Raw genomic sequence first — 15,401 nt, forward strand, 5'->3', positions numbered from 1 at the left:
CTCGGAATTATGGAAGGAATTTTTACATTCTTATACACTATTTGAAACTTTATTACCCTTCCTACTCAAGTTTCAATTTAATTACATCATATATACAAATTTACCAATTATATACACTTTAGGTATTAAATGAGTATCTCTTTATATTATGAATCAATTATTTCTTATCCTTTTTCTCTCTCCCTCCTGCTCTCTCTCTCTCTCTCTCTCTCTCTCTCTCTCTCTCTCTCTCTCTCTCTCTCTCTCTCTCTCTCTCTCTCTCTCTACGTCTCTCTCTATCTCTCAATCCCTAATTCCAGTAATGTAAAGCAAAGGAAAAGAGAGCAGAAATTCTGTTGTTACAAACAATTGAGAATATTGTTTGGAGTTTATATCTCAATTTTGAGGGTGTTTTGGTGAAGATTAGACGTGATTTTGTCTGAATTTCAGATTGAAACTCGAAGAAGAAGACATGATATACATTATACTTACGAAATTGTAGTAAAATTATAGAAAAATTGTATTCTGGTGTTTGTATATATTCTTTTTATTTAAATATTATATGAAAGTTGAACAATATTGTATAAAATTGTATTTAAGTTGTATGATATTGTAGTTGTATATAACTGGGTAGAAATAATGTATGAAAGTTATAGATAAGTTGTAGATATATAATTAGTTGTATGAAATTTATTTTTACTATGTATAAATCGGATACAAAATATACAAAAGACATATTGTATAAAATTGTATAAAAATTGTATTTAAGTGGTATGCTATTGTAGTTGTATATAATTGGGTAGAAATAATGTATGAAAGTTGTAGATAAGTTGTAGAAATAATGCTGTATCATGGATCCTGCAATTAGCAATTAGCAATTAAGCAAAATTGGCAAAACATTTACTTGAATATTTGCTTGGAAAGATAAAACGTTCTATTGATCTTTATTCTACTTGTCTTAACGAGGTGATTCTGGTAAGGTTAAATTTTTATTTTCGTTCTGTTAACCATTGCCTAAATTGAAAAGAAGAAATAAGTCTAAATGGATCAAAAGAAGGAAAAGACGACATCAACCATGATCGTCTGAAAATTATTTTCCCAAAAAACTTACTAATGTGAATTTTGTATCTTTTAAGTGAGGAATCAGTATTTGGGAGAACTGTACAAAAATGACAGGGTGGAGAAAAATAGCTTCCATGATTACCGTATATTAAAGAGGAAGAAAAATAAGGAAAGAGAAGAGCAGAAAAAAAGAAAGAAAATGGTGTAACTAAATCCGTTGATTGAAGGCACAAATAATGGATTTAGGAGTCTTTTAAGGTGAATTGTATATATTTTGTAACTAAAATGTGTTTAGGTCGGGTAAATACCAAAACATGGACATTTTTTATAATAAGGTTTCAAATAGTGTATATGAATGAAAAAATCTCATTATGAAAATTGTTACAACCCAACAAGTAATTAAACTCAAAATACTAATTTCTAAAACCTATTATGCTACTTTTACTTAAACTAAGTTATTTCAAGTATCTTCATTAGCAAGACACAAAGTATTCTAACGATTATGAGTAACAAACTATAATGTATCGAATATTTTTCCGTTCATATAATTTAGATTTATCTTTTTGAATATTTAATCTTCTATAGACTTTATTTTTGAGTCCCAACTTGGTTAATATCTTTCACTCGTATGATTTATATTTTCTTTGCCTTTGCTTGGTTTCTTTTACGTTGTTATAGAATAGTTGATGGATCTATACTCTAGCCATTTTTTTTAATTCATCACCCTTTAAACAGTAAAAATGTCTAGAGAGTTTTGCTAAGTTCTATAAAAGAACATATGTTATTGCATTCTACTTCTACTGGTGAATTTTACATGAAATTTAAATAAATACCGAAAATTAACTGAACCGTACCGATACCGAAGAGAAACCGACATGATTGGGAAGATTTCGAAAAGTTTAATTTTGGTTATACATAATAGAGTAACCAAAAAATTGATATGGTACAAATTTTATAAAATAACCGACCTAACCGAACCATGGACACCCCTACCTGTTTGGCCAAACTTCTAAAATCAACTTATTTTAAGAATTATTTTTTTAAAAAGTAATCTTTTTCAAAAGTTCCTTTGATAAATAACATTTTGTATTTGGCAAATTAATTAGAAAAACACTTCTGAACATTGATTAGTGTTTGACCACGCTTTTAAAAAGTATTTTTAAGTATATTTTTCTCAAAAACACTTTTCAAAAAAGTACTTTGGGGAAAAAACTATTTTTTTCTGCTTCTACTCAAAAGTATTTTTTTCTTTCTAAAAACTTGACCAAATACTTCAACTTTAAAAAAAATATATTTTTTTTTAAATAAAAAAAGTATTTTTGACGTTAAAGAAGCTTGGCCAAACAACATGTGATTCCACCCGCCAATGTTTTGCACCCACCAACACTGGTTAAGCGCCAAAAAGAGATGGAATAATTTAACCACACCACCATACAAATGTTGTAGGAATTAAGGTCCCTCCACTCTAATAATATAACAATTCTCGAGTTTGAACCATAAAAATAAAAAGCTGTACATAGTCAATAGGCGATGTGAATCTGAATTAATCGAGCCAGATGATTTAAACACCCCTCCCCTCACACGGTTTAACCCTTGACAAAAAGAGATTTGATTTAAAGTTTACCTAAGTTTCTATGATTTGATTCACGAAAAGGAAAGGAAATAAAAGGGGTCCAAAAATGGCTTGTGTACAGTACCAATTATGCTGGAAAGAGGAAGACAGAATTTGGCACATGATTACAGCCGATTGAGCTACATGCGGATGCTTTACAGTAGCTTAAGAAGGGTTTTTCTTTTTTTACTTGGCGTATGGAAGCTTTATAGACCAACTATGAACAATGGCAGGGGCGTATCTAATATATTAATGATGAGTTCAATTGAATACATAATTTTCGATGCAGAGAAAAAATTTATAAGCAAAAATTCATTAAATTGTAAAAATAGTATATATGAACTCATAACTTTAAAAACATAATGGATTTAATGCTAAAAAACTTTAAAAGATGAACCCATAGAGTTTAAATTCTGAATCTGCTTATGCTATTGACAACCACTTCAATATCTCTCATTACCTTTGACTATAATGTCACAGCAGATAGAGGCCTGGATATCTCTAAAATGATAGAAGCAAAGGTTGAAAATTGCCTCCATGTTGTTGATCTTCTTGGCAGACAGCGATCAAACGACGTTAATCTTGCTACTCCTAAGGCAGAGCCAAACTTCCTCTGCTTCTTTGGCAGCTAAAAACTTGACATCTATCACAAGATGTATGTTGTTTCAGTAACATATTCATCTTGATGTCAAGGAGCCAACTACTTTATCAAATGGTGTCGGAAAGCGAATACCAGAACCTATATGGCTTGTTGTGGGGGCACGCCGGGCAAAACACATTCGGGCCTAGAACCTGCATTCCCCCGGAAAACCAGTTCAAGTGATTAGTTCTAAAAAGTAGCAAAATCAAGGACATGCTGTCTTTCTATTAGTTAAAAGGAACAGTGATAAAAAAGAAAGATATCCTGGAAAAAAAGAAAGAAAGAGACGAAGCATGCAGAGAAAGAATAATTACTTACTGATGTCAAATTCTCATATGCACCAAAGATCATACGGATGCGAAAACATGACCTCCCTTTTCGCGGAGACGGATCTAGGATTTTTATAATATGTGTGCATCACTAAAAAAGGAGAAAAAAGGAAGTATTAAGTTGGATTTAACTCCTTGTCCTCTAGTAAATAATTCAAGATTCAACCAAGTGAGCACCATTTAGCCTCTTTGGAGTATGGGTGCCAGCAAATAATACTAGATCAATTCTAAAAATATGTAAATAAAATACCTAGTTTGACTGAAAGACAGTTGGGTTCACGTGCCCCATGTATTTGCCTACAAATCCGCCCCAGCTTTTCCGCCAGCCCCATAGCTCTGACACCTTCTTGGTACTATCAGGCATTAGTCAATTACCACTTGAAAACTTAACATGCCACTTAAAAGAATTGAATAAACTAGCATATTCAGTTAAATGGACCTCAATTGTTGTCTTGATTTGTAAAATCAGGTGTACATGCCAACCCAGAAAAAACACTCAGTGCCAAGCTTAGTGGGACCAGTAGAAGCCCTGAAATAATCTGCTAATTGGAACAATATCTGAGCAAATGGATGAATTAAACAGTAATAAGAACAAAACTAGTTCATGAGATTTTACGTATACAGTTTTGTAAGAACCTTCACTTTGCTGGTAGTCTTTCGGAGAGTCAACAGTTATGCTACCAATAAGCAGAACCTGAAGAAACAAAAATAGGAAGTCTTGAAGGCGCTGCGGGAAAGAAAAAGACGTCTAAATCTTCTACATCACATTTAGAAATGACATTAAGGAAAAAATAGAGGCATACCAATCGCAGTACACATCTATTGACAGTATCTCAAATCCCCACCCTGCAGGATAATTCAACAGAAACAAATCACATCCAAGAACTCCAAACTCAAATTTGCAATTATCAAATATTACTTCCAAGCCTTTAATGAGGTTTATTCCAATTTGGTCTTGTTAAAAAAAGATTCAATCATCAGCTAAATCTGTAATTTAGTAATAAAGGTATAAACTGCACAAAACGCTATATCCAATTTTGTGCACAGTTGGAAACTCGATAGATAGTGACCCCTCCCTTTACCCTTCTCCACTTAAATACCATGCTTTAATCAGCGGCAGAGTTCGAACTCGTGCGCCTAACCCACACAACAATCTGCACTCTTATAACTAGAGTAAAGCCCTCTGTATTTCGCCTATCCTTAAAAAGTCTCTTTCTACTTTGGTTTTAAGTTACCCAACAACGTTGCACACTTTCTTACATGAACGTTTAGCCTTCGATATTCCTTGTAAAATTGTAAATGTAGCAACTTTTTTGTTCTATTTTTGTTTAATCTTTTTTTATAATTAAAATACTACTCTCTTATCTCAATTTATATGATATTCCTTCCATTTTGGGACATCTGAAATATGGCACAATTCCCTTATATTATTATTATTATTATTATTATTATTATTATTATTATTATTATTATTATTATTATTATTATTATTATTATTATTATTATTATTATTATTATTATTATTATTATTATTATATTGGTCTAGCTAACATACTACATTCATATAGTATGTTAGCAATGTACCCATTTTTAATTTTCTTAAAGATCCTCACTTTTTGATTCCAACACATTAAAATCAAGGATTCTTTTTCATTTCATAAAAAATTCCTCAAATTCATTATCCTAAGAATATGAATAATCCCTTAAGAGTAACGCCCATTTTTCTCACATAGTGAACTTAAGAGTAATCCCTTTACTGGGATAATCATGAACAGATTTTTCATGGGTAAGCAATCAAAAAAATTCACGAAGACCATACAAAGAAAAAAGTAAAGTTAAAGGACCATAAATTTAATGGCAATCACCCTCCAGATCCCTTGAATTTCCTAAGAGAAGCAGCAGAAAGAGAGATCTTAGGCAGAAGTGGCCAAAAGTAAGAAGAAAAAGAGAAAGATAATTCAAGCCATCATCACCCACTTCAATCCTCTAGTGAATAGCTACTGTAAGTAATCTCATCCTTTCAGTTCATGTTACTGGTGTTAGTGTAAAGGTTTCGCCGGAGGAAAATGAGTCGCCGGTCAAGAAAGCAGAAGTGGGTGATTGTTATATAAGGAAGGGGAGAAGGAAATGAATTTAGGAGATTTTTTATCAAATGACGAAAAATAATTCCTCGATTTTAATGTGCAGAAATTAAAAAGTGGAGACAGAAATTAAAAATAGGTACATTGCTAACACACTACTTTAGAATGTAGTATGTTATATATATGGACCCATAACACCCGAGCAGCAGTTATAATGCAAGTTACTGATGACGAAGACAAGGGTGCAGTTGCTGATCCAGAAAAGTTGACTATGATCAAGAACCTCTTATGCAATGTACTTAGAAGTAGCAATAAATCTAAAGATACTAAGACGTTGGTATCTCACGGGGCCACTCATAGGGAGAGAAGGCTTCACCAGTTAATGTATGCGGACCGGGACTATGAACGTGCAATAGCCAACAGGTGAAGGATCTGATGATAAAGAAAGGCCGAATGTGAATGTTGTTAATTGGCAAGATAAGGATTATTCTGTAGTGAAAATACTGAAGGACCAGAAGCTATCCAATTGCAAAATAATTCCATCTCCCAAAAGCATCTTAATTCCTAACCCTCTTCCTCAAATCCTTTATTTTATGGTGAGAGTTGTAACTACCTGCTGTGGTGATAGTTTCACCTGACTACTGCTTGATAGCACGGCTCTATGGGTGCTATCATTTGGACTGCCATTGTAAACATTTAGGATGCTTGTACCTCCTAAATCTTTGGCTGAGAGTTCAACAACAACAACAACAACCCAATATAATCCCACTAGTGGGGTTTGGGGAGGGTAGTTTGTACGCAGACCTTACCCCTACCCTGAGGTAGAGAGACTGTTTCCGATAGACCCTCGACTCCCTCCCTCCAAGAACTCCCCACCTTGCTCTTGAGGTGACTCGAACTCACAACCTTTGGTTGAGAGTTCATCAAATGAAAATTCATTCATATCGCCTCCACCAATAACCACGGTAAATAAAATATATGTTTCGCATTTGTGATTTATCTTCCGTGGTTGTTTTAATCTTATCTAATTTAATATGACTGTACATTCATTTTAGCATCCACGTCTCGGCTACACTTATCTTCAGGATGTGTTGGACTATAGCCGCCCAACATTCACACACACACACACACACACACTCAAGCCCCCCTCGCTTACCACCATGAACAACATCTTTCCCGATCAATTGGTTTTTTATTATTTCATAAGAAAGATGGCAATCCTACCACTGTAATTTTTTTTTTCATTTGGATCCTATCAACTTGGAGAGTGTCTAGATTAAGACATTTCTAGTATTCGGACTATCAAGATCGACTAAATGAGAGTATAGCTGACATGATAAAAGAACAAATCAGCCACACTTTTCTGGACCCCTTTTTGGGAAAGGATAGTGGGTAGGGTTTATCTTTCCCCCATACTATTTACGCACCGGAAATCATTCCACGTACAGGAACTAGGGAAAAAGGGCTCGAATTACAGGGATCTAATACCTTCTTCCCTTGGTAAAAAGGACTTCTGGCATCATCAGAAGGATCGAAATCACATTCGCAGGCCGATAATTTTTCTGGATAGGTCAAACTATTGGAAAAAATAAAAAAGAAAGACTGAGGGGAGCAAAGAAACTAGCAGACTAATCACTAAATAGATACAAATAGGTGCAAATTCTGATATCACCACAGAAAACTTGGTTCTTTCACTCCTTTCTGGAGGAGCGGCGTACCAAAAGAAATTGGAAGATCGACGACAGAACAACTGAAATAAATTCAATTGAAATAATTCCAAAATACTTCCACTACATTTCTAATGGCGATTCTAATGAATAATTCATCAATGACGAATAAAAAAATCTATGCAATTCTGAAAGGGGGAAAGATCCCTAGGATATTATCATTCGATTAAATTGACAATTTCAAAAAATTGATAATATATATATATATATATATATATATATATATATATAATATATATATATATATATCAAACTAAGACCTTGAGCTTCGTGTCCAGGCAAACAACATCATATTTAATGGGCAGAGGGGAATACATCATTTGGAAGAGATGATTCAGTCAACTTTCTTGCCAGTTGAATCAATTACCACCAAGATGGGGAATGAGAAGCAGTTCATGCAGAAAGCGAAAGCACCTGTAACAATACAACTTTATCCTTCATTCCTTCTACCAGTTGTGCATTGCACATTAAGTGTTATCTATTCAAGACGATCTCCAAAAAGGGGAAGGGGGAGAGTGTTGGGTAATAGGTGCTTTCTGTGTGGAGTACCTTCCTTTAGCATCGCCTAGTAAGAAAGGGGTTTGGATTATTTTCGTCCTTTTTGGGATGGATTAGGCATTCATGGGATGGATTGCGAAATGCTTATTTAAAGATGCAAAGACTGTAAAGAAGTAAGAAAATTTTGTGATGGAGCTTCCCTGTTCATCATGTGGTAACAATGGGAACGAAGGAAAACGAAGTGTGCTTCAAGGAGAGTGTAGAAAAATGTATAGCTTATGGCACACTAAAATAAATAGCTTAAGGCTCAATGTTTGGACAAATTATTTTCGGCATGGTCAAAGAACACAACTAACAGCAATTTGATGCCTTTTGATCAACTAATAAATATTTACCTTATATAAAAGAAACAATATGCTCAAAAGAGATGACAGACCAAAGTTTAAGGAGGTTCCTATACCAGAAATCCATAAAGTACAAAAGAACAACCCAATTAGTTTTTTTTTTTGGGCTTAAAAAAGTAACAAAAAGCACTATATACAACAAACAAATATCAAAGTATCAACAGTCTGCCACTCTAGCTTCTCCTATCATGACAAGATTTATCTAAGACCTTTGTTCAATGTTCATAATAGCACTCCGACAGCAAGTACTTGAAAGGAGGATTTCCCAGTAATTAACTTCCTCCCCCCCCCCCCCCCCCCCCCCAACACACACACACACAAGCATCCAACAGAAAATTTTCAGCAATAGTAGATTCATTACCTTCAGGTTTTGTTTGCCTTGCCCTTGCTAATTGTTATTCTAGTCCTGGGGACGTATTTGTATCATAAGCATGAACATCATAAGTTTATATCATAATAATTACCGATTAATGCTTCTAAACTATTTGCTTCAAATGTTAATGCCATTCTCTGTAAATGGTGCACTGCAGTAATACAAATTTACCATGTCATTTCTAGGAATGCACAACCTGATGATCGTTCAATGTGGTATTAACTAGTTCACATCCAACAAGTGCCCAATATCGGATATAATACTATGAGGAACATAAAAAAACCAAAAAAGAAAAGAAACCATAGAAAAGTAAACTTTAACTTAAATATACCCATCCACGAGGTCAAACAGAAAGCTCAAAAGGAATTTTACTTCTTTTTGAAATTCTTGTTACGTGACAAACATTTCCTTGGTGCTATCCAAGCATATGGAATTGCCAATAAATGTAAAAACACGACAAAGTAAATTGAAACCTATCTCGAAAATGCGATCACCTAATGCCAGATACATGTTGTATAAGCCAAAATCCGCCGTAAGGATATTTAGTGTAATATGGCATTGAGGAAAGAGTCGGTCGAGGTCGCCCAAGATGCAGCAAAGTCATTGGCCGAGGTGCCGACAAGAGCCGTAGTCGAGATGTCAACAAGGGTCGAGGTCGAGGTTGACTATTGATGATAGGAGTTGTAACGACTAATTTGTCAGGATAGGATATTAAAAGGGAATATTTTAGTGGATATTCTCTGCATTTGTACTATTAGGGTTTCCTAGGAAAATGCCCCATATATATAGAAACCATATATATAGAAAGAAGAGACAATGATAGGGGCATGTAATTTTTTTTTATAAGAACACTTTTAAGAATAAGATTCTCTCTTGTAAAAATACAAAGATTACCTTTTGATAAAGATTCTTGCTCATATTATTCCCCACCTTTCCACCAGATCCGAGGATTGTTCATACGAATCTTGGACCTTTCTGCCACTTATCATTGACAGGAGAAATATTCGTTCAATCCTTCCATTATTGGGTGAGTCATTCTCCTTATTTACTTAAATGTCATTTATTACCATTTATTGTTAATTATATCTCCATCAATATTCATGCTTTAAGGGTATTTTGCACTTATTGTCATCAATAATTTACGAGATCTGCCCTCATATCCTGCACGTTTTCGAGATTAGCATATAGAGTTATTATACTTAACTAGATTTAACTTATTATTACATAAATTTAATAGTTTAATCGAAAGTTATACTTTTTTGGTCAAACACATGTCCATTCTCCTCTACCTTATTATCATTTTTTTTTAATGACGGTGGTGTTTGGGCTAGCTTGTGCGGATTTCGATTATTCCTCTGGTAGCTGCTACCTCCCATCACACAGGTACATGGTAATTTTGCCACCAAAGCTTAGGTAGATGGAAAAAAATCGTATTTTTTGCCTCCGTCTGCAACCTCATGGTTCTCTCTTCCCACTTCAGTGACCATAGGCCGCACCCTTAGGTGCGGCCCCTTTATTTCAAACTATATAAAGCTACAATTATTACTATGCGCCAATCCCAAACTAGTATGCCTCAGCTGTATGATCCTCTCTATCCATTCCAATTCTCATAAGGGTGCGGCCCCTTTATTTCAAACTATATAAAGCTACAATTATTACTATGCGCCAATCCCAAACTAGTATGCCTCAGCTGTATGATCCTCTCTATCCATTCCAATTCTCCACTTATAAGCTCCAGTATCAAGATATACAAGCATACATACAAATGCAAGAAGAACATACGTGTACACATAAATTAAAGTAAAGTAAAAAGGTTAAAAAACGAACAAAACCTTTCGTTTGATCTCTTGAACGGTGTTATCCGGGTCTTCGACATCGGGTAGGAAGGAGGTGAGAACCCGACCCAGAGTCCCAACCACTGATCAATGAACACAAACACAGTGGAGTAGTAAATGTATGCAATTGCCGCTGAGACGATGGTGACGTGGAAGGAGAGTTTGCAGCCACGTGTCGCTTTCATTCTGCTGCTTTCACTTGCCGCCGGAGGTTGGTGGGAAATGGAATTTATTTTACGGGTTGGATCTAAGGAGAGTTGGAGCGGTGTTTGGTGTATGGGTATGGTCCCCGGACTTGCTAACTTGCTAATTTAAAAGACAAACTATATTTATATAATTAAAAAAAAAAAGAAACTAAAAGGCACACACATAATTCCTTGTTAAGCAATTAATTAAATGATTAGTTAATTCGTGACTTCACTCAGAAGTTCTAATTCTTGCGTTGCGTTGGAAGAAAGAACAAGGTTTTGAGGTTACAACAATGGTCAAAACAAGATGGAACCATACGGGGCATACTCCACCACAAGACATCAGCTAGTATTGGAGGAAGCTAAATGCACTAAAAGGTAATATGGCAGGGTGGTATCAGAATGGTAGGTATACACTAACTACTAATGGAGAATATTATGTGACAAGGAGCTATAATGCAATGTTAACAGACTTAACCAAATTAAAAGAAACTGACTTGATATGGACTAAAGCAATGATGCCAAGGCATAAACTTATAGTATGGCTTGCATACCAAGATAGACTTCTTACCAAGGAGAGATTACAAAGGTTTCATATCCCAGTTGATGATGGCATTTGTTGTTTGTCAACTATGTGATACTGCAGCAACAGAAACGCAAACACACTTGTTCATGGAGTGTTCATGGGTTACAACAGTGAGGGATCAACTTAGCACATGGTCGGGTATACAATTAGAGAGTAAAGGGGTGATTCAAACACTGCACTGGTTGAAAAATAGGAAGTGGAAGCAAATGAACAAGGAAGTGGCCTCAGCTATATGGGGAGCACTGATACAGCGTACGTGGAAAGCAAGAAATTGAAATTTTTTTAGAGGTACAGGTGTAAATACAGATCTAGTGGCATCACAGCAAGGCCGGAAGACTTACAAACAATAAAGAAGGCGCGGTAATGTATTTCTTTGATTCAACATATATGTAAATAGCATAGAGGACAAAACAATGTGTTTTTTCGTTAGTTCTTTTTCTGTTGGAATGTATTAGAAGGAGGACAAAGATGATAGGGAAGGTCCTTTTGGTTATATTAGTGTAACCTGGGCTGCATTAAAATGTTGGTTTGTTATGGTAATATATTCACATTTATTATAAAAAAAAAAAAAAAAACAATGGTCAAAACACAACACATGTAGGTCAATAAAGGATCTTAATATCTTAGTAAATTTTTGTATTTCATTGATTATTATCAGTATCTTTTCAATTCAATAAAGGATAAATGATGTATTAGTTTATTTAACTACATATTGTGAACGATAACCAAAGATGATGGGAACTTCACTGTACTATTAATGGATAAGGAGCATTTTACTATCTACACCCGATATTTCACAAAATTACAGTAACTTATATCGTTGAGTGATAAATTGAAATGCCTATATGCACTAGTTAATCAAATATGTATACGATATGCATTTCCTAGCATAATCGTTGGATGAAAGTTAACCTAGACCTTAAGAAGTGTGCATGATTTCTCATCATACCACATTATAAGGATGGCAAGCGGTGCGGTATGGTTACGGGGCAAACTTGCATAAAACCGTGAAGATCTCAACCCGCCCCGCCCCCTCATAGTATCTTCACCGGCGTACACCTGCCTGATGTCTCCCAAACTCATACCACTAATTTAGGTTGCGAGGCGGTCGATGCAATAATAAAAATTCAACGCGAGTCGGGGTCAATTTCACAGGGAGCTTGATGTAGGATTAGGTATATATATAGTGTGAATGTATGATGTACCTAAGATTACACTTTCACATTTTCAATTGTTGTTTCTACTTCTACTTTTACGCTAATACTAGCAATTGTAAAGCTAAGAGACAATATTTTTGGTTTTGGTTGTTTTTCAAGTTATAAAAGATCTAGGGTTGCGACTTCCGCCTAGTCGGTTACCTAACGGATTTATAGCTTTAGGGCATGTTTGGTTGATCGGGATACAATATAACAATCACATGTAATTACTCACTTTATACCTCTCGGTAGTTTGAGTGATTTTACCCAATTCGGCTTTCTCAAGTCCAAATGGGTATCTCACGAAACAAGTGATAAATGCTCAAGTCGGGTCTTACTATCTCTAGATTAGACCATTTAATTGGAGTTATCAATTTCTTGAGTTCATCCCAATTTCTTGTTAGCCAAATATTTCTAGACTTAGTCTCACTTCTTCAAGTGGAGACTAAGTCAATTAGGCATGAATCAATGTTTGCAACCATCAATTCTCAAAATCAAGCAACAACTAGGCTAAAATTCATATACCCAATCACAAATAAGCCCTAAATAAATCACCCATTAAGTACCGATACTAGGGTTGGGTGACAACCCTAGCTAAGGGTTTAGCTACTCATGGAAAATGAAGAAATTAAAGAAGAAACTAAGATAAAATGCATAATAATTGATTAAGGAAAGAAAATCTAATGTTTAAATGCTAAACTACTACAAAGTTGCTCAATACAGTAAATAAAAACGACTCTGAATGTTCAGGTGCACCAAAACCTAACCTAAAAATAACAAAAAGATCTATTTATACCCAACTGAAAATATCTGACAAAATTGCTCCTGCGAAGGTTGTGCGGCCGCACAATTCTGTGTGCGGTCCGCACTTTGAGACTGACTGGTGGGTATGGCTTTCTGCAGTCGCATAAAAGTGAGATGCGGCAGCACTTTCTCTCATTGTGCGGACCACACATTTCTGAGTGTGGCCGCACTCTTGCTCTTGGAGTGGATCAGGGTTCCATTCTGCAGACCGCACATTTATGAGTGCAGCCGCATTTTGGCATCCTGCGGCCGCACAATAATAGTGCGGTCCGCACATCTTCAAGCTCCTAAACTTCAGCTCTCTGAATCTAGTCTTCTACGGCCGCACAATAATTGTGCGGTTCACACTCTATGAAGAAAACCTATCAGAGCCTCTTCAGAGTTTGCGGTCGCACACAATATTGTGCGGTCTGCACTGTAGCCCTTTTTGGTTGTTGTCCAATTTTACTCCTTTTTGAGTTGATTTTCACTTCTTTGGCTCGTTTCTCAATATTCCTGCAAGAAAGCACATTTTATTAGTTCTCGGGAATACCTTTAAGGATTTTTGAGCTAAAACATAAGTAAAAGAGAGTAAATAAGCGGTCAAAATCCCTACTTATCAACTCTCCCAAACTTAAGCTTTTGCTTGTCCTCAAGCAATTAAGGCAATTTTCCACCTCCACTAGAAAAGGGCTATTTTAGCTGGCCTAAGTTGAGTCAAACACAAATCAATTGGGACCAACAATTACCCACACGCTCATGAATCATTAACAAGCCTATGAATTGAATATTAAAGCACAAATGGCTTGAATGTGACGCTTGAGCATCAAGGGTTGACTTTGTTCATCAAGGAAGCTTGCACTTTCATGCAGGTCACTGTGGATCCCAAACTCCTCCTCCTATACTCTCTGGAAGCTCATCTCACTCACGAATGAAGAATTCAATTCAATGACTCGAGAAAGATTCGCTCATCACTCTCAAAAGAATGTCACAAGCTCAGCTCTAAGTACCATATGCTTGTCCCTCATGTAGATCACCACTAATGAAAGCTCGCTTGGCTTGAAATCACGTAGGGATTTTTCAGCATGTAATGAAGGCTTTTGGACTAAGGTGGGAAATATCAGAATGGAATTGGTTCATCTTCCCTTTAGCACTTCATATTCTCTTTTTGGCTCTTACTTTGCCGACTCTTTGAGTCATTTTCTTTTCCATTAGGGGGGATTAAAGGACTTGACATCACTCTTTCTTTGCCATGCTATTCATACTTTCCTTCTTTGTTGTCCATGCTTTAAACTTTTGCTTTCTTTTGCATCTTTTCAACCCTTTCACATTATTCACTTTCTTTTTGTGTTTTTCTTTGCCTTTCCTCATCTTCATTTCTTTTCTCTTTTTTTGTGTATCTTGAGACCATCTTTAAACTCCTCGTCTCTCCCCCAAACTTATATTTTTTCCATTTGAATCACATGAGTTCTAAAGAATGTTCGGGTGCCAAGAGAAAATCACTATAAAACGGGTAAAGACTTGTAATGTGATTATCGAATAAAAAGGCTTTAGGCTCAAAAGGGTTTACTAAGGATGATATCATTGGTGGGCCATGAAAGATTTCAAAACGGGTCAAGAAAATCCTACAATCACTTCTCAATCCAGGCTAACTTAGAATTTCGCCTAGAAACACATTCGGGGCAAGTTCTAGACCACTCGTACGGGTACTTGGACTTGTAACAAAATACCTCACCTATCACACAACCGGATTGTCAAAGAGAATAGAGTTGAGAGCCCACAACAACTACATTCAAGATTGAAAATCGCTAATGGTTCAACTAAACCACCCGATGATTGCCTAAGTCAACACAAGAGTCACAAGGTCACTAACTAGGGCTATTCTTTACAAAAACTTATTTTTAACCATAAGCGCATAGTTAAGTGTGTTGGTACCAAGTGAAGCATGCTTGACCCTTATTTATTCATTAGTACTACTTGTTTCTACTTAATCATCAAAAACTGACTCGATCCTTTAAGAAATTCATCACGCCATCCATCGTTGGGAAAAGCCACCCGGTTCACACACGACCCACCTTTGGAAAGAACCGTAGCATAAAGAAAATCAA

At 35.6% G+C, this 15,401-nt stretch overlaps 1 long non-coding RNA gene across 11 annotated transcripts; it reads right to left on the reverse strand.

The window, feature by feature from the left end:
* Positions 1-2,950: 2,950 nt before the first annotated feature.
* Positions 2,951-10,997, reverse strand: LOC138906416 (uncharacterized). Of its 11 annotated transcripts, none has more exons than XR_011413766.1 (7): positions 10,538-10,997; positions 4,426-4,468; positions 4,259-4,316; positions 4,062-4,161; positions 3,873-3,965; positions 3,612-3,713; positions 2,951-3,445 (listed from the first exon to the last, which is right to left on the reverse strand). It is a non-coding gene; the product is annotated as an uncharacterized lncRNA (long non-coding RNA). The 11 variants fall into 11 exon arrangements; XR_011413770.1 differs by having other exon boundaries at positions 4,245-4,316; positions 10,538-10,861; XR_011413771.1 differs by having other exon boundaries at positions 4,062-4,151; positions 4,239-4,316; positions 10,538-10,861.
* Positions 10,998-15,401: the final 4,404 nt, after the last annotated feature.

Source organism: Nicotiana tomentosiformis, chromosome 2 (assembly GCF_000390325.3).
Source record: "Nicotiana tomentosiformis chromosome 2, ASM39032v3, whole genome shotgun sequence".
Taxonomy (NCBI): Eukaryota; Viridiplantae; Streptophyta; class Magnoliopsida; order Solanales; family Solanaceae; genus Nicotiana; species Nicotiana tomentosiformis.